This window comes from Ursus maritimus, unplaced genomic scaffold (assembly GCF_017311325.1).
Source record: "Ursus maritimus isolate PB19 unplaced genomic scaffold, ASM1731132v1 scaffold_8, whole genome shotgun sequence".
NCBI lineage: Eukaryota > Metazoa > Chordata > Mammalia > Carnivora > Ursidae > Ursus > Ursus maritimus.
Window position 1 is genome coordinate 47,816,446 of NW_024426996.1, and position 19,990 is coordinate 47,836,435.

General features: G+C 38.3%; 1 protein-coding gene across 1 annotated transcript in view; it reads right to left on the reverse strand.

The window, feature by feature from the left end:
- GRXCR1 (glutaredoxin and cysteine rich domain containing 1) overlaps positions 1 to 19,990 on the reverse strand; it is a 299,116-nt gene that overhangs the window by 27,572 nt on the left and 251,554 nt on the right. The window lies entirely within an intron of this gene.

Consider the following 19,990-nt stretch of genomic DNA (forward strand, 5'->3'; position numbering starts at 1 on the left):
TCTGCCTTCGGCTCAGGGCGTGATCCCAGTATTCTGGGATTGAGCCCCATATCAGGCTCCTCTGCTGGGAGCCTGCTTCTTCCTCTCCCACTCCCCCTGCTTGTGTTCCCTCTCTCGCTGGCTGTCTCTATGTCAAATAAATTAAAATCTTTAAAAAAAAAAAATTTAAAGCGTCATTCCCAAATTTGCCAATTCATTGTATTGACTTAAAGTGTGGCATACCTACACTTCACATACATTTTTTTAAAAGATTTTATTTATTTGTCAGAGAGAGAGAGAGAGAGAGAGCACACAGCAGGGGGAGCAGTAGGCAGAGGGAGAAGCAGGATCCCTGCTTAGCAAGGAGCCCCATGTGGGACTCGATCCCAGAACCCTGGGATCACACCCCAAGCCGAAGGCAGATGCTTAACTGATTGAGCCACCCAGGCATCCCTACTTCATGTACTTTTTAAGGCAGCAAATGCAGTGGCATTTTAATAAGATTTGCACCATAGGTGCTTTCCCAAGCAACCCATCAGCAGCCTGTATAGAATTGTAGGTACAAGCTCCTTATCGCGTGGATGTGGTAAACTAGTGACTCCTAGTGGTTGGTACATAGTTGTGCAAATTACCTCTTTCCAGCAAAGTCAAAAAGAAGGGGAAAAATAATACATAATGCTTCATTCCCTTCCAAAACAAACAAATGAAAAAGAGTTACTGCTATCAGAAATATTTTTAAATGGATCATTTCTACACATGCAAAGAAAACACATGCATAAATAAACATTTTTAAAACTCTTACTAATAAAAACTACATTGGAAACTGTCCAAAGCAGCAAAACTAAAATTTATTGATGCATATTGCTAAAATACAATCGTAGCTTAATATGCCCATCTCTGGGATTTTGTCCTAAAAACATAATTCAACAGGAACAAAAATCTGTATCCAACATTATCTATAAAGCAAAACACAAAACTAGAAAAATTTCCAACAAGAAGGAAATGTTTTAACAAATTCAAATATGTCACCGTGATGATATATAATAAAATAATTCTCAAGTTTAATTATAAGTACTAGGAGACAAAATGAACTGTTTTGGATAAAATATTAGGCTTAAAAAGCAGAGTAAAAATGGTTCATTTATTATGAAATGTCACCATAAAATATACATACATATGTATATACAGACTGGAAGGTACTACAGAAGATGGACCTAATTGTATCAAGGCAGTAATAGTATCTATTTTTCTTATTAAAGACTATTTTTTCCAGAGTGGTTTTAGGTTCATAGCAAAATTGAGGTGAAAGTACAGAGACTTCCCATATACTCCCCCCTCCCACACATGTAGACCCTCCTCCCTCATTATCAACATCTCCCGAGAGTGGCACATTACTACAGCTGATGAACCCACACTGACACATCATTATCGCCGAAGTCCATAGTCACACTTGGTGCTATACACTGGAGGGGTTTGGACCAATGTATTATGACACGTATCTATCATTATAGTATCATACAGAGCATTCTCCCTAAAAATCCTGTGTATTCTATATTTTTAATGTTTCAAACATCTTTTGTTTTCCCAATAAAAAAATGTTAAAGAAAAGAAAATATCTAAATCATGAATTTCTTTCAGAGTAACATGTAAGGATAAGCTAACAATGAACTTCTCAAAATTCAAATCTAATCCAGTTTCTCTCCAACACCTATTCACCCTTATAGCCCACTCCCTCTTACTTCCTCAGGAAAGTCTTCCCTAACACCCTAGTCTGGGTAGAAGTACTTTATTAAATGTTCTCAAAGACCCTATTCTTTTCCTTCAGAATGTAGCTCTCCCTTTGTGACTGCAAGAGTGACTGCTAAGGTTTGTGTCTTCCATTAGATTGTGAGAGAAACACTGCGTATCCAGGAAGCACTCAATACAATTTGTGGAATAAACTGAAGGGCAGCACGTACTCAATGAGTTATTTAACTTGCACAACTTCCTGTCCCCACTGCAGTAGCAGCTGGATCGGGGCAAGGCACAGGTGTGATCCCTCATTCAATCTGCAATTTTCACCAGTCCATTAAGAATTCTGATGATCTGGGGCTCCTGGGTGGCTCAGTCTGTTAAGCATCTGCCTTTGGCACAGGTCATCATCTCAGGGTCCTGGGGTCAAGCCCCACATCGGGCTCCCTGCTCAGCAGGGGGTCTGCTTCTCCCTCTCCCTCTGACTCTCTCTCCATGCTCCTGCTCTCTATCTTTCTCAAATAAATAAAATATATAGTTTTTAATTCTGATTATCTTAGAATTACCAAGTACCCTGGGGTAGAGTTAATCAGAATCTCTGTCTCTTTACTTCCTCCTAAATTCAATTATATCATCTAGAATGAAACACATTGAAAGGCTGAATTTTTTTCATTTGAGCCCCCTATTTTGTCTCCTGAAGTTGTTTCTCTCCCATACCCTCCTGTGTAATGACTTCAGCCCCTAACCCATCCTCTCCATCCTTCCTGTTATCATCCAAATTGACCAAAAGTTGTTTCAAATCTCCAAAAACAATAGCTCATCTTTCAAGAACCAGCTTTGGCCAATATTCCTTAAACCCAGTGAATTTCCACTGACCTACATGCAGTCCTATAAAACATTTCTTCCTCTGTTCCCAAGTAATTAAGCTGCTGCCACAACCTTCTTACAGTGGCCATTATCAAATAAAGGCTGTGCTCACAGAGCTCTGGTCTGTTTTCTTCCGCCCTACCTAATAAGCCAGTGACAGAGAAGAGATGACATGCTGGTCCCACTCCTCAGAATGTACACAGCGTCCAGCACAGCCTACCTGGAGCCTAACAATATTTTTCAGTTGAAATTAAGTGACTGAAAACTAGAGCTTGTTGTTCAGAAACTGTCAGGATAGGCTAAAAGCAAAAGTCCACATCCTCACTACATTTTCCCACTTTTTCAGTTCAAGGTAGAGGTACATCAAGGAATGAACAACCCAGAGTTCAGGAAAAGCAGGAAGGAGACAGATAATGAAGATGAAGGCTGTGTTCCTGAGATGTCACAGAAGTGAATGGCTTCCATCTGGCCGGGAGCACATTTTCAGCTGTTCCTCTAATGTCAGGTATGTTTCGCCTGCGAGAGGTCAAACACCCTGCAGTTGGAAGGAGGATAGGAAGGGAGGAAAGAAGAAAATCCTGCCACTAATTAAGGCAGCATTTGCCATTTTCAAAGCTGAAAGGAAGTGTAGTATGAAATGAGAACTAAGAAAGGAAAGGAGGGGAAAAGAGAGAGAGAGAGAGAGAGCTTTTGAGAAAAACTACACTTCTATTATTTTTCTCCCCAGATCGGAAATGTAAGAAAAAAAATGCAAGAAATTTTAAAAATCGATAAACCCAAAGAACTACAAAAATGTTCATCTTTATAAAAATATGTGAAATCTTTTTAAGAAACCCATTTAATTATATTTTATATTTATGTAATTACACTAAAACATGTGAACTTTATCCCCACCCACAATCACCTCACTTTAATATTCTGAAGGTACTGACAGCTGTGAACAATGCGAAGTCATTTACTTAGCACATATGTGCCTGAATCAAGCTACTAAACAGTATGGACTTCTGGGTCCCAGTATGAAAACCTGGACAAGAGTTTCCAGGTCACTGAGGAAATAGCATGATACACTATGAATGTATTTAATGTAAGGTAAACAAATCTTATTTTCAACTCTTCTTCACACTGATATTGGAGTTCTAAGCAGAGAAATTGTGACAATTATGTATCCAAATAATAAAGTGTTGGCAATCTTCAAAGGCAGAAAAAAATAGCAGGCAGTATAATACATCTTATGTAAAAATATATAAAGCACAAAGTCACAATAAATTAGTCATCTGTGTTGTAATTAATTTAAAGAATGACTTTTGGTGTGCAGAGAAATTGACATTCCAATAAAATGATGATCCCAGGTTTGATTCGTAGCACTCCTCTTTCTCTTGATTATTAATTATCAATCATATTAAATTATTTAGCTCTCTGAAGAAAGACATTTGGTGAGTTTTAACACCATGCCTATGGTTGTATTCCAGAAATTTCTTAGGAAACAGCCGTATGGGTTTCTAGGTAAGATGATTACATAACCTTATGGGTCTAACTCCTTTATCCTTCACTGCCAAATTTCTCCTGAAGAGAAAAAGGAATGTAAGGGTTAAGGGAAATCTGATTTAGTGATAAGTACTAGGACGGGGTAACATCCACATGCCAGGGTCTAAAAGGAAACCTGTAAAAGAAAGGGCAAACAGGACTGAAAGTTCCATGAACTCTGCCATTAAAGGGGTTGCATGCCTGGGAGAAAAATGGGAAATATCTCCAAACACTTGACCAACACCTGCTCATTTAGAGTTGAGGAGCAGTCAGGAGACCTCTGTCCAGCAAGTGTCCTCAAAAGGGACAATGTTGTCTCCAAGGGGGTGAAAGTTGATTCTTAAGGGTGGGAGAAAAGGATATATACTCTATAAGTATATACATACTTAAGCAGCTAGGAGGCAATAATGAAAAATACAAAGATTGAGAAACACTATTATATAGCATCAGTTATAGAGAAGGGCTTTTTGACACAGGAACCACTGAGCAGTGATAACAGTGTTCACACTGGCTCACAGGACTCGAAGCCCCTGCCAGAGGCCTCACAGAAAGAGGCAGCTTATTGTTGCAAAAACCTCATATGCAACCCCCATTCTGTTCTCCTTAGACTGCAAAGAAAGCACAGTACATTTAACAAAAGAAAAAGTTTGGTTTTGTTTTTAAAGACCACAGAAAATAGAAAAGATACACAAACCATAAAACAGAATGTCAACACTAAAGTAGAAAATTCTAGTGATAGGTTAATTCTCTTCCTGAAACAGATTATGTCAAATAAAATCCAATTATATTTTTGTTTACAAAAGAGATATCTAAATCAACATTACTAAGCAAAAGAATACAGGCAAACAAAAACAAAGTACATAAATGTGCCATGGGAGATATGGAGTGGGCTGTGGGACAGTGATACAAGACAAGAAAAATTCAAGCCCAAAAGCACTGATTTACCAAAGATGATTCTTAGAAAAGCCATGAATATATCCATCTCCACATATTTAAATATATAAAGCCACATGGGTAAAGACTAAAAAACTAGAATAGCTTTCCCTAAGTATTTGATGAAAAAAGGAGATTAAAATAAAAATCGGAGTATTTGAATGATATAATGATATCATTAAAATGTTGTTTTATTTATATATATATATTTATATATATATGTATCTATAAAAATGGAGTTACATAAAAATTTATTATATATTAGACTAGCAAGAAAACATCAATAAATTTCAAACACTAATCATAAAAATCATAGGTCATATTATCTGAGCACAATGCAGTACAAGTAGAAACAAATGGTGAAATATAAAACTGGGGGCGGGGGGAACAATTTCTTCAAACTGAATACATTTCCCAAAGAACAGTCAGGTCAAAGAGAAAAACAAAAACAAAAAACCTGAACTTACCAACTACTCTATGTAAAAATCAAAATGTTACAGATCAAACTTACATACACAATGAAAACAGTTTTAAGAGGTAAATTCAAATCAATGAGGTTTTGTTCCTTAAAAAAGTAAATTCAAGAAATTACACAATGAACATCAAAAGTGTCCTATCCAAGCAAAAAGAAGAAAATAATAAAGTTGTAAATTTAGAATCAAGTTTAACCAGACAGTCAAGAGGGTGGGCAGAGAATAGCAATAGCTCAAGTCCTGATTAGACTAAAATGTCTATGTTCTTTGCTCTAAATTTGAATAACATTAGAATGTTAATGCCCTTGGCTTCAATTTTCTCATTTTTTTAAAGTTCTTTAAAAAAAGACAGTCTAACTATATAAAAATTACATTCACACAGATGTTTACTGCAGTATTTTCTACAACACTGAGCCGAAATTCTCAATAGCAGGGGAAAGATGAAAAAATGTGGTCTATATGATAAAAATATATAAAACCACTAAAAAAAAGACTTTATAATTATGGAGACTCTAAAACCCTTTTGGGGAGTTCACAATGTGGGTGGAAATATTGGGCATATTTCCTGCTACCCTCTACCACCGCAGTCTGACTCTAGAAGAATATAAGCAAAGCCAACCAGCTCCATACAACAGAGCACAACCTGTAAATGACTCCATTACCTGGCTCCAGCAACCTCTCTAATCTTACTTCCCACAGCTCCCTAGATACACTTGTGATAGATAATGTCCAATGAAGGCCACCATCACTTTCCTCCCTCCCTATAGACATAAGCCACTCCAACCAGCAAGAGGTAGATTCTGTCCTCTCTCTTGAATCAAGTCCACTTGTGATTTGTTTTGACCTTTAGGGAGTGGGGGGATATGATGTTCTGGAACCTCTGAGCCCAGACTTTAAGCAGTCCAGCATCTTCTGCTTCTTCTCTTTTGGAAGTCAGGTGAGGGTTTCTTGTACTTCCCAGCCCAGCCCAACTGGCAGCTAAACACAACTGAGTGAGTAGCCCTAGCAGATGCCATATGGAACAGAAGAATCACCTTGCTGAGTGCAGTCAACCCATGAAATTGTGAAACACAATAAATTGTTGTTTTAAATCACTAAACTTTGGGAGGTCATGTTATAAGGAATTTGATAACTGAAACACATTTGATACTTTGGTCATACCAAACTATCCAGAAACTACTATGTCTGTGAGTCTGCGCATTCTACTGTTTTGTTCCTGCCTTTGCCCACTTTATAAACTTCTAGTCCACTTTAAAGACCCAACCAAGCATTTTCTCTTCTGTGAAGTCTTCCCAGAATATCTCAGGCAGTCACTCTTCACGCCTCTAGATGTCCTAATATACTGACACAGCGCATACTTCTTCCACTGCCCTTTCACACTGAGAGACGTATTTGGTGCTGTGTCTACCTTCACACTCGGAGTTCCTTGTGGGCAGACACTGTGATGTGATCATTTCCACATTTCCATTGCTTAAAACAATACCTAAAAAATAGGCCTATATGAAGCAGAAAGGATTGTTTCTCTTTTACATATGTGGAAACTGACATACAGAGTGCTAAGTTAATGTGCTTGAGATCACTCAGAAAGTTGAGTTCAATGTATAGGGAGTATGAAAGAATGAAATTCTATGAGCTCAAGAAATGTTTGCAGATGATTCTATCTTTCATTGAGCTGTTCCTCCTCTTATGTCCTATAGCACTTGTAACCTGAAAAAATATCCAGATGGAACAAAGAATACTCCACATACTCTTGTTTTCACAGTCTTACTGCAAGTTTCTGGCACGCAAACATCACAGTTTATATTGCTACTAAATCCTCCAAAAGGTTTGGCATAGCACATAATAGGTTCTCATTCATTTATTAATCAGTCATTTCCTAGGTATCAAACTAGTCAATGATAAAGAGAAGTTCAGGAAAATATATCAAGTATTTTTCTACAAAGTAAGAATATAATTAAACTTTCAATTATATTTTCAACTTCAATTTATTAAATTGCGATGCATTTTTAAAATATATGTTTTAAAGTAAAGTAAATGTTTTTGAAACCAGGGAAAAGAACGACCTTGAATGAATATTCATTGTGAATAACCTCCTTTTCACTTGAGTTCTGCACTACCCAAAGTGAGAGAGTAGAATGAACTTAGCAATCTTCAGGAAAAAATCATATTGTTATTTTTATTGTATCCTTTGCTTGAGAAGGGACTGAGATTTGGTGTCATTCTGTGTCAGTGCGCTCAGTCAATGACAGAATGGAATTGATTTATATCTCTTTTTGACTTCTAAAAATCTGAAAATTTGCCCTTTTTTTCCTCAGGGACAAAACACAGTAGACAGAGGGGAGCCAGGATTCTCAGCACGCATTCCCATAGCCAAGACAGCACCCAGGTCCTTCTCCTCCCGTTACTACATGTTTAAATTCTCCTGACTTATTCAAGGTTAAACCAAAAGACTGAAGTTCAGACTAAAGTCATTTCAAGCTCCAGAGCACAGCACAGCCTAAAAATCTGTGACACTGGAGGACGCCAATGAAAAGAATGAGGAGGGACCCTCCTGCCCTCAGTGGACACTAATGCCTTCGGGGCTTTTAACTGTCAGCCACAATGGTAGCCGGGAAGCCGAATACAATCAGCACGGAGCTAAGCTGTATGTCGGAGAAAGCTCATAAAAACTTTTTCCCTAGGTAATACCATTTTACAGAGGTCTAAGTTGATCTGTTACTCCTTCGGGAAAACCCAATAAGTCCCTGGAATTCTTTTACCCTGCATTTCATCACCTAGATCTTTCCCAGAACTAAACTGAATCACACTTCATTAGAAAGAATCAAAGATGTTCACAAGTGGGGGTGGCTCAGTTGGTTAAGCATCTGACTTTGGCTCCTGTTGGGCTCCGTGCTCAGTGGGGAGTCTGCTTCTCCCCCCCCCGCCGCCCCTTGCTCATGCAGGTGCTCTCTCTCTCTCATATATAAATAAATAATATCTTTTTTTAAAAATGACGTTCACAAGTTAGGCATTACACTCGATTTCGCTCTAGAAATCTCTTATGCTAGGAACACGTGTGGCACAGAATTAGGGGCACATTCCCACCACTTCTGTTTAAAATCTCACTCATTTTGCAAAGCACAGCTCAAATGCTGTGTCCTTCTTTGAACCTTCCCTCGTTGCCCTGATTGAAATATGTCTCTCTTCTCCTTCTAAACTTTTACAATGAACTTAGCACAACTAGCTTAGAGTGACCTAGCCTATGTCATGCTCACTTCCTTCTCCCCCTCGCACACATCTCACATTTTGAGTCTACATGGCAGGGACTGCGTATTTAAATTCTTTGACTCCCTACAACATCGCACAGTGCTTTGTACACAGAGGGTACCCAATGTTTGCTCCATGACTATTCACTTTATTCCTTCTAGCCTTTTCAGGATGACTACTTTTATGATAGCCTGGAGGCCGTGTAAAGGGACATATCCAAACCTGCCCCACCTAGTGTAGATCATGACACCCACCCTGCATTTTAGCAATATGACCCAAGTTCCAGAAAAATCCAAATAACACAAAATCCCTGAAGGGAACTTTAGACTTTTGTTTCTGTGTTTTCCCAAGTTCCTCAACTGAACCTTTTCGTTTATTTCAAATCTTTCAACAGAAACCAGGTAGAATACCATAAACAGAACCAGGTAGAATACCATAAAATGTGTGGACCGGAGGGTGTAGTTTGGTATTCCAAGGAGAGCTTGAAATCCTTCCCACTTACACGACCCATCAGGTGCCCCTTAAGGAAGGGTTGAAGGAAGCTCTGGGGCACCAGAGAGAACACGTTGATAATCACTAATTCTGATTCACCTCTCAGATTCTCAAATAGGCCATAGATGTCAGAGAGAGTAGCTGAAACCCACAGTCAATGGATGAGCACTGGCTCCTGAGGCCACTGAGCCTTACTGATTTCCCGCAAAATGGACTGCATTACACCCAAACAGGAAGCCCAGGGAGCAGCTTTTGCCTCAGCATTTCAGGGCTTGTTGTTAGACAGGTACTTTGCTTCATTTTACTCATTCTATTGATTCTTTGAATCTCATCCAGAGAATAAACACCACCAGGACCAAACATATGGTCAAGTCTTTAGCTTAATGTTTGTTTTTGGAGAGAGAAGCATCTTGGGCTGAGTTCAACCAAGCTGGGAGTGCAAGGAGTGATTAAAAACAAAGCAAAACATAACACAATGTATCATCATCCTACCTGAGCATAAGGAAGCCCGCCTCCTTGGCACAGGAGCTATTTACTTTGTCAAATCCCTGTGTGAGATGTTTGCTCGGTTGCAGTCATATGTAATATCGTGGTAACAAACTAGATGTTTATAGAAAAATAGATCCTAAGGGCCAGAAACTCTCAGAGAAAATACATGCACTTTACTTTTATTTTTTTTCCATTCAAAATATAAATGAATGGTATAAATGTTTGATTTAGGGTTAGGCCCCCAAAGTATAAAGTATTTATTACATTCGTTTTAAGTTTTTGAATAGTCAGTTTAAAATTGTTCCTGCTGATTTTTTTTTCTTTTCCTAAAGGGAAATCCGGATTCGAAGCTTTGCCTATTATCCATATATTTAAGACACTTAACTTCAACTGAGCTCATTTATTCTACTATATATTCAATGTATTTTCTTATATTTTGAGAGCCCTCTGGTGGTTGAGGAACACTAAATCTGTATGCTCACAAGAACAGAAATACAGTTCATTACCAACTAAAGCTTTTCTTTACTGAAATACTGATTTCAAGTTCTATTAGAAATGGATGCTCACTACAATTTCTATTAACGTTCACCTACTCATAGAATGGTACATTATTTTCTTGCATTTTCTAAGATTACAAAAAAAGATCTTAAATGCTTACATTATGTCTTTAAATCCAAATAAGAAAGCACTGATTATGTACAAATATATTTTCTTTTCAGTCAGATTGGGAATAGTTAGCAATTTACATCTAAATTGAGATACAGGCAAATTGGCTCTTAGAGCCCTTTATAAGGTGGCATGCTCTGTGTCCTCTATTACCTTGTGGCCAAGTCACAAATAGACACAACTATTTTATACTTCCACAGTGCCTAGGTCCATAGCACCATATTCAAGACTCAGGTTTTGATATATTATGCAACTCACTAATCAATGAACCTTTGTAAGTATCTTGCCATACAGAGAATTACAGCAGGCAAAATGAAAGGTGGCAAAGTCTTGGTCAAGTGGGACAATGCATTGAAATTTGTGAAATGACAAAGCCAAGATAGATAGATATAGATAGATAGATAGATAGATAGATAGATAGATAGATATAAAGGAAAGACTATATATATGGGTGAAGCCATTCCTTAGGCCTATAATTTAGGAATACTCAATGCCTGCATGCCTCAAAAGCTCTCTCTTTAACTGACTCTAAGTTTTTGGAGTGAAAGTTGATAGCGCATAAACAAGTTTCAAGGTACTTACGGCTCTGTGACTCTTTATGTCATTGATTTAAGTGTAGCACCCAAAATATGAGATGAAAACATTGTAATCATAGTACTTCTGCATTTCCTCTGCAAGAATAAGGTGAGAGCCAAACAAATCAGCAAAGCTGAAGATGAAGATTTGGTCAATGGACCAAGTACATCACAAGATGTTAGTGGGGATGCTAGAGAGCCACAGTAGGCATCAGGTGATGGTGTGTGACTGTGGAAATCTGAAGACGATTGTGCTTTGACTTTAGTTCCACACAGCTGTGCTTTGAATGCCAAACTGTTCCACAAACTAATTTCATGAGCACATGCAATGTTAAAGCATGATTAACTGACTTTGGCAAATCAAAAGTAAGCGATCCTCCAGCGTGAAAATGTCAGCGAGCACACCTGACTCCAGCAAAAAGCCAGGATTGATGATGTCAAAGTTCTACCCTTTGTTGCAGTAACTGTCACCAATGGTTCATGCCTCCTTGTGTGCACAGCACTCTACCACATGACATTGGTGGTCCCCCAAGCCATAGGCAGAGTCTGTTTTCTCCATCTTGTATCAGGGCCTGACCCTATGACTTGCTCTAGTCATTAACCATCACTAAAGCAGAGGTTTTAAATGGGCTTGAGCATCAGGGCTTGCCCTCTTTCACCACGTAACAAGTTCCAGGTAGGCTACTAAAGAGGGGGAAATCCGAGGAAGCAATTTCCATGTAAATGAGACCATTGGAGACCACGCTCTAGCCAACCCACAAGCAGACCACAACCAGTAGCCAAGCCCAGCCAACTCACAGTCTATACAATAATTGTTGTTTTAAGCCACTCAGTTTTGAGGTGGTTTGTTATGTAGCAAAAGCTAACTGATACAGCTACTTCCATCATAGAGCCCAAACTTTGACCATGGTTTGTTCAAGTCCATGACCACTTTTCTCTGGAGATGGAATTTTGAGTCACTTGATAAATTCTTTGCTTCCTGACTTAAGGAATGATACTAGCACCAGACTGAACTGCTTGTAGAAAGAAAATGATAGTCATCAAACATAATGGATTATATTTCACAGAAAAATGTTATTTCCTTGTTCTTAATTATTGTCTAGTAACCACACATTCATGGGAAAGGGATCTTGATACCCAGGAAAACAGATCTAAAAACCAAGGGTATAAGAAGTTTATCTTGAGAAATAGTTCACACGAAAGTTACACAAGTATTTTACCTAGCTCAGACTCAATATGATCAATTGTATGACATAGATGCTTAAACTAAATGTAAGCTCCATTAACAGAGTGATAGAGAGAATGTTCACAGAGATAATCATCTAGAAGACGGGCTCTAGTTTTGGGTGCTGCACTTAAAGACTAGACTGTGTCCTAAGGAGAATACTAGGATATGCACGTTCGGAGAACCAGGAGATAAGAGTAAGAGGGAACCATGGAGAAAACTTGCCAAAATTTTGTACATGAATTTATAGTTATGGATGAGGGAACTGTTTGAATTTGCATTGCTCTAGATAGAAGAACTCAGACCAACAAGTGAAGAAAGTTAGAGGCAGAACTTTCTAATACTTAAAGGGATACTACAATAAAATTGGTTGCCTGTTGCCTTGAACCATGGTGAGGTTGTTGTCACTGGATGTGTTCAAAGGTTGTTCATCTTTGCTCATGGATATAGTAGAAAAAATTCTTGCACTGAGAGAAACACTAGACAAGTTGACATCTAAGGTTCCTGCTAAATCCAAGTTTCTATGCTTCTGCATGACACTTCTATATGCATCTGTCTATATTTGTCTTTACAAACTCTAATAAAGTAAGTCTTCTGCAACCTCATCTCGATCGTTGCCCCACTGTTATCCCAATTTGGTCTTGATCTGAGAGGATATGAGAGAGGAGAGGTGCTAACAGGGGAATATAAGAAATGAATTCCTTCACCCCTCTCCCTCTTACTTGGGCACACGTATTTAAATGGATTAGCTCTGCTCTAATAATAACGAATAAATCAGATGTCACTTTTTGGCATTTTCACATAACAAAATGCTTTCTGAGTTGAATAAAGGTAAAATCGGGCTTATTAAAAAGAGAGAGAAAATCAGTGTCGTATTGTAAGGAAATAATAATTAATGTGTAGAGTTTCTTATATATAACTTTTATGTTTCATCTTGAGAAAATAGGTATGTTGCTAATAATTTTCAAACCTCATATAGTAAAAAAAATCTCCCTAATATGTTGTAGATAGCATTGTTAGTAAAAATATTAATAACTTACCTGGTATTAAAATGAACAAATATAACATTATTTAAATAATTATGTTTAATATTCATGGAAAAGTGTCATGAATGGAGATGGAATATTTTTAATAGCTCACATGGAACTGAACGGCATTTGGCCTTAATACCTGCTTCATATTAAAAACACTATCCAGAAGCACAGATGCTGGACAGCATCCTGCCCTCATGAATCAGACTATTTGGACGTTGATGTTTGAGGACAGACTCAGAATGATACTTCACTTTTTTCCTCTCATGATTTACTGATTCAACCCTATCTTAATTCTTTTCATTCTCTCCATCTCTTCCCACCTATACACCCTAAATATAAGCTTTCTCTAAAGTTTTTGCCTTATTAGTATTAGCAAAGGGTTACTTAAAGTACAGTATGTTCCAGGTACTGTGAGTTCTTATGCTTCATCTCATTTAATTCTCAAAATACCTAATGCTGTAGGTATTGTATCATTTTCATCTTACAAAATTTTTAAAAGACTATTTATTCATTAGAGAGAGAGAGAAAGAGCATGAGTGGAGGGGAGAAGCAGTGGGAGAGAGAGAATTAGACTCCCCAGTGAGCAGGGAGCCCAACCTGGGACGTGATCCCAGGACCCGAAGATCATGACCTGAACCAAAGGCAGATGCTTAACCACCTGAGCCAGCCAGACACCCCTACTATTTTCATCTTAAAGAGAGTAAATAACTTGACCAATACTCATACCAGCAAGAAAAAGAACTTACTCCAGCTGTCTGCTTCCACTTTACTTTGCTACTCCTATTTTCCAGGAGGAGCTCCCAAAATGTGAAAATTAAGATCCCATAGGATACGATCTAAATCTTGGCAAGAGACTAGATATGAATAAGACAAAGACAGTGGAGTAAAAGAAAACTGAGATTTTGAGTCTCAGCAACTGGGAAAATTGTGGGGTCACTAATCAAAACCAGAGAACTGAATTGAGTAACTAATAACAAGGAATCATTGTATGATTTTTTTTAATGTTGAAGTAAAATATCTGCAAAAAATTAAAACACCCTACAAGACTGGAGCTACAAATAATCTTGAAGACTGGAAAAAAAGAAAGATAATAATGGATTTGATAAAGAGGAAGCAGGGGATGGCAATGGGACCTCTGTTTGGTGAAATTAGAAAGCATTGGAGCAGTTGGTTATGTGGATTGCAATAAAAAATTAACAAGATATTAATAAGAATATTAGATAATCAGCCTAGATAATGCTGATAATACAACTTTGTTGGAGACTTCTTTCCTATGACTTTGAGATTTTCTCCAATAATGCCCTGGGCTGTACTGGAGTAAAAGAGGCTTGAAGATTAAATATTTACTGTGTTTATTACAAATAAGATCCAAGATAATAGGGGTAGATTTGAATGTTCAGGAGATTCTCATTCCGTCTAGACCTCCGATGAAGTTGCTAATGATCAAGGAAATGACCACAAAGGGATAAAGATGACTTCCGAAGAAGAAGAAGAAGAAGAAGAAGAAGAAGAAGAAGAAGAAGAAGAAGAGATAAAGATCTAAATTTGTCGATCCCATAAATACTAAAATATCAAAATGAGCTATGATTGTACTTACTTGTGATGAAGTGGGTCACATTACTAAATAAAACTTCAAAGACAACTAAGAAGTGGAGTGCACTCCAGTAGGCACCATCTCCAAAGCACTCCTTTTAATGAAAAGTTAGGCACCTAGGGATAAATTCTCAGAAAGCCCTGATATTGTAAAGAAGATTATATACATGTATAATGAGAAGGTCTATAACTTTCATCAGATTTTCAAAGAAAAATATGACCCCAACATTTAAAAACACTTCTTGGGGCACCTGAGTGGCTCAGTCAGTTAAGCATCCGCCTTCAGCTCAGGTCATTGTCTGGGGGTCCTGCTTCTCCCTCTCCCTCTCTCTCTATGCATGCTCTCTCTCTCTCTCGCTCTCAAATAAATAAGATCTTAAAAAAAAAAACATTTCTCATATGTATATGGTAAATATTTATAAGAGGTTTAAAACAAAATGGTCTCAAAACCTGACAAAATATTTAACTTTACATTGATTACATTGATGGTTTATAACACTAGTTATTATTTCATATCATAACACATTCCCATAAAGAAACCAAATTTACCAAAGATTCCCCACTAGTCCTCCCACCATCTTTGCAGTCCTCATTAATAGAATAAATACTAAGGATTTGTCTGGTTTAAGAAAAGAATTAGTGTAAAACACAAAGCACAGAGGAGTTTATTCTAGTCAACTACTCAAAACGAGTTTTGCTTGGTGTGGCAGACACCAGCTACCTACTTGATATCCATGATTCCTCTTTTCTTCTTAAAAAAAAAAATCTGATTTTTTTTTCAACATATCAATGTGTCCCTCTGGAAGACTGAAATTCCCAGCCTACTTTGCAACAAAAGGTGAACCATAAAATGCAAATGGAAGTTGGGTGGGATTAGAACTGGAAGAACTCTATGGCAGCATACCAGAAGTAATGCAAATGGCAAGACAGAGGAGCAATGTCTCTTACGTACTGAAAGGAAAAAAAAAAGCAAACCTTTTTAACCTAAAATTCTATACCCAGCAAAAATATCTTGCAAAAGACAAAGGTGAGATAAAAACTTTTCAGACTTAAAAATGCTGAAAGAATTCATCTACAGCAGACCTACACTCCAATTGTAGCATATAAGAAGTCCTTCACATAAAAGGAAAATGATGTCAAATGATTTAATGCTCTACACCAAGCAATAAAAAGAATGAGAAATTGAAATTACAGGTAGAGCACTTCCAAACTCATGTGATGAGGTCATCATTACCCTGACACCAAACCCAGACAAAGACATTAGAATAGAAAAGTATATTGACAGAAAGATCAATGGTCACCAGGGGACTGGGGTTGGAGGAAGATTGCCAAATGATATGAGGAATATTCGGCGTGTTATTAAAATGCTCTGATCTCAGAAGTGTTGATAGATTCATGAGTGCACTGCCAAAACCCATCAAATTATCAGTTAAATGGATACAGTTTATTATATGTAGATTGTACCTCAATAATCTGATTAAAACAAAACAAAATAAATGAAAACAGCATATCTGGCAGATACTGTGGTTTGGCTCACTCAGTAACCAATCCAATCACCTATACTGTAGAGGCTAGAAAGCTAAGAAACACATTTCCCATTTTCCCACATTGTTTTCATATGTGCCTGATCCAGTAACCACAGATACACTCCCTCAAGACTTCACTTAGGAACAGAATCATGTAGAAAAAGGAGCAGAGAACAAATCATCTGTTTTGCTGGAGAGGACCAAAGACAGCATTTCTAGAGCCAACCACTTCCAGATCATGGCAGAGGCTTTCTTGGTGGCCCACTTCTGCAGAGAAGTTTTGCAAGTTGTCCCTAAAACATGCCTAGAGTCTATATTTCTAGTGTATAAACTACCTGTGCTCAATAACAATTCCTTCATTCTTAAACTGAAAAAAAAAATCAGTATTTTCAATGGATACAGAATTATCAGGCAGTCAGCTCAACACGAGCTAGTGCAAAACACCTGTCCAGATCCACAGCCCTGCTATTCCTCTCCGTGACCAGAGCACCCACTCTGATTCATTCTGGGTTTTATAGCTCAGTTCCAATGTGGGTTTTATGGATTTCTACTGTAAAGTTTTATGGTTGGTCTAGAATCAAGACAGTACTTCTATTTCCTACTAGAATTTCTAAGATAATTTATGTCAAAACTACTGGAACGCAATCCTTTTGTGTAAGGATCTCCTGATGCCAAAGAACAGGACAATGGCTTTAAGCAAGCTTCAAGCTGAACTTGCTTCCCCACCCTCCACCCCCTCAGCCCCCAACTCCTTGACCCTCCCTCCCCTGGTGGAGCATCCCCAGGGCAGTGGACATTTGCTTTCTAAAGTAATTTCTTTCCCTTGACTATTTCACTGCTTCCATCTTTACACAGAAGTTTGGCTGGGAACAAGAGTCGTCGGGAAAAAAAGAGCTCAGGATTCTTGTCAGTTCTTCTTGTCTTGCCCATTGAACTCTGTGATCTTCCCCTCAGTGAAGATAACTGAATTCCTTTGGTACCACCCATCCCTGGGTCTGGTGGCAATAATGGCAGCAAAATAAGGGAGCTGCAGAATGGTCTCATGCTGTCCCCATCCCATCTCACTGCCTCCATAGGCCTATTTCTGTCCCTATTTTCTATCTACCTCGTTCTCTGGTCCTCTCTAGTTCTCTCTCTCCCTCCTTAAAAAAAGTTGTATTGCACAGATGATGCATACATCTTGATTTTTCTCAGTCATCTAAATTTAAACTAAATCAAATGGTTTCATGTGACTGTTTAAAACATCACAGATGTTAAGGAAATTACCAACATCAGCTTCTTTTCATCCCTAAAAATTATGCTTCACCATGAGCCAAAACCCAGCAGAGGGCATCCTTCCATTTCAGATGGATGAATACTGCAGGGAAAAGGCTCTATGATTCCAGCAATGTATTCCATTTACAACAGTGCACTGTAATTTAAATAAAGGCATTTTTGTAGTAGGAGAAGAAACTGTTGTAGAAGTTGTTTTCTGGAGTGTTTACCTTCATATTGAATTGTAGATTTCGAAGTAACTCTCCTTTTATAAGAAAAAAGAAAGAGGAAAAGAAAATCTCTGTCTCCGGTCTCTTTCCAGATTGGGGCATTAGCTTCAAATTGCAGAAGCAACAAGGTACACCTGCGTGATCTTTCCTTCTATAGGCTGCTGTATGCTAATGAAGTCATCACGGAGAAAAAGCAGATGAGAAAGAATTGGCTCCCCACCTCCTTTGTCTGTTGCCCTCTGCCTCTATCCATGAAATGGAAAGAAAAATAGCACCACTGCCTGTTAGATTGCCTCAGAAGGAGGAAGAAGATAAGTATGGTCAAAAGCAGGTGTTTCAGGTGAGGCCAACCATATCACACCGGTGTAAAGGAGGCAGTCACCCACTAAATTTAATTGGACAGTTTCACAGAAATTAAAATTCCACAATGGGAAATATCTTACATCATCAGAAGAGTTTTTCCAGGGTTAAAAGGCAAATGACCGCAACCCTGATCAGTGATTTTCTCCCTGGCGTGGGTGAGTTTATCAGATCCTTTCCTGGTGGAAGAATGTCGTAGGGAGAGAAGGAAAGAATGTGAGAGAACAGTACAGCTTCAGTCATACACCCATTCAACGTACGTTTCTGAGCACTTTGTGCCAAACCATGTCCTCGGTGTGAAGACCGTATCAGCAAACAAAGTATCAAAGATCGCTTTCTTTGAGGTGACGTGCCAAAAAGCAGGGGTTTGGGGAGTCGGAGAGACCTAACTTTGAGTCCTGGCCCTGTCACTTGGCCAGCTATGTGACTTGGAGCAAAGTAATTAATGTTCTCTTTGGCAAAACAAGGGTAATAGTTTTACTATTTGTTAAAAACATACCTTGTTCCAGGCACAGGAATCAAGCCCTTCTACATCTTATTTATGGTAAAATCCTCACAATCAGTCTGTGAGAAAAGTTCTATTACCATGCTCCTTTTACAAATGAGAAAACCAAGGCAGAGAGTGAGTCATAAATTACCCAGAATCACATAGAACTATCAGAGCAGGAATTTGAAACAAGGCTGTCTTGCCTCTCAACCAGTAGAGCAGAGAGGTGTTCTCTAAGGCTGCCCTGGAGACTCGATGAGATGAATGTGTAAAGCTGAGAGCACAGTATAGTAACATTATTACTACTATTATTATTAATTTATCATTATTATCACTGCCATTGTTGTAGCATTCTGGGACCTCAGGGTACATGTGGAAATGTAATGAAAGAGGCTCAATGCTTCAAATCAAAATCCCTCCGCTTCAGAATGTAGTCTGCGTCCAACTCAAGTTAAAAGTAAGACTGCTTCTAGAAAGCATAGCTAGTGAATCATGGCTTCTCTGCATTTATCTTTCCGTAAGATGACAGACGGCCTCCAGCAGCGATGGCTTTAGGCAGGATATTAAAACAGTTTCTCTGTAACAAAACATGAACATTTCGTGCTCTGGATTTTTTCTAACCATCTCTGAAAGCTGAAGGTTAAGACCAAATGCGAGACAAAGCCAAGATCCAAATATCCATCAGCCATTTGAAGGCAGCTCTTTGTTGTCTGATAAGTGATCTGGGGGAGTCAGTCCCACCCCCTCAACCGCTGGCCTCCTTGGCTCTTTGTTCTTACCCTTTCTAAAGTGCACTCTCCAGAGCCCTCTTTTTGGGCTTCTTAGCGATTGAGCGTGTTCACAGATCAATGGGGGTTAATTACGCTAACAGTATTCTTCAAAGAGAAACGAGGCAGTCATGTTTTGTTGCTGCTCGGGAGTTTTCCCTGCTCTGCTACTGTAAGCCTCCATTTGTGTCTCACACTGCCAAACTACCAAAATCCAGAATAATTTTAAACAACAAGCACATAAAATTCTGGCTCCAGGCCCCATTTCTTATTGATTTTGTTTTGGGACTGCCATCTTAGTTTCATTAGGTAGGAAACTGCGTGTTTGATAATGGGGCATAGGAGAATTCACAAATGTGTATCTTATAAATATTCCCTTTTTCTTGCGTGTACTAAAAAATAGTTTTTATCTCACACGTCAAGCTTCATAATGCAAAACTCAAGTCAACAGAACAAGTGAAAAATGTATTCCTATTAAAAAAGGCAATTTCATGCTGATTTTATCTCACCATGCTTCTGTAGGGATGAACGCTGTTAGC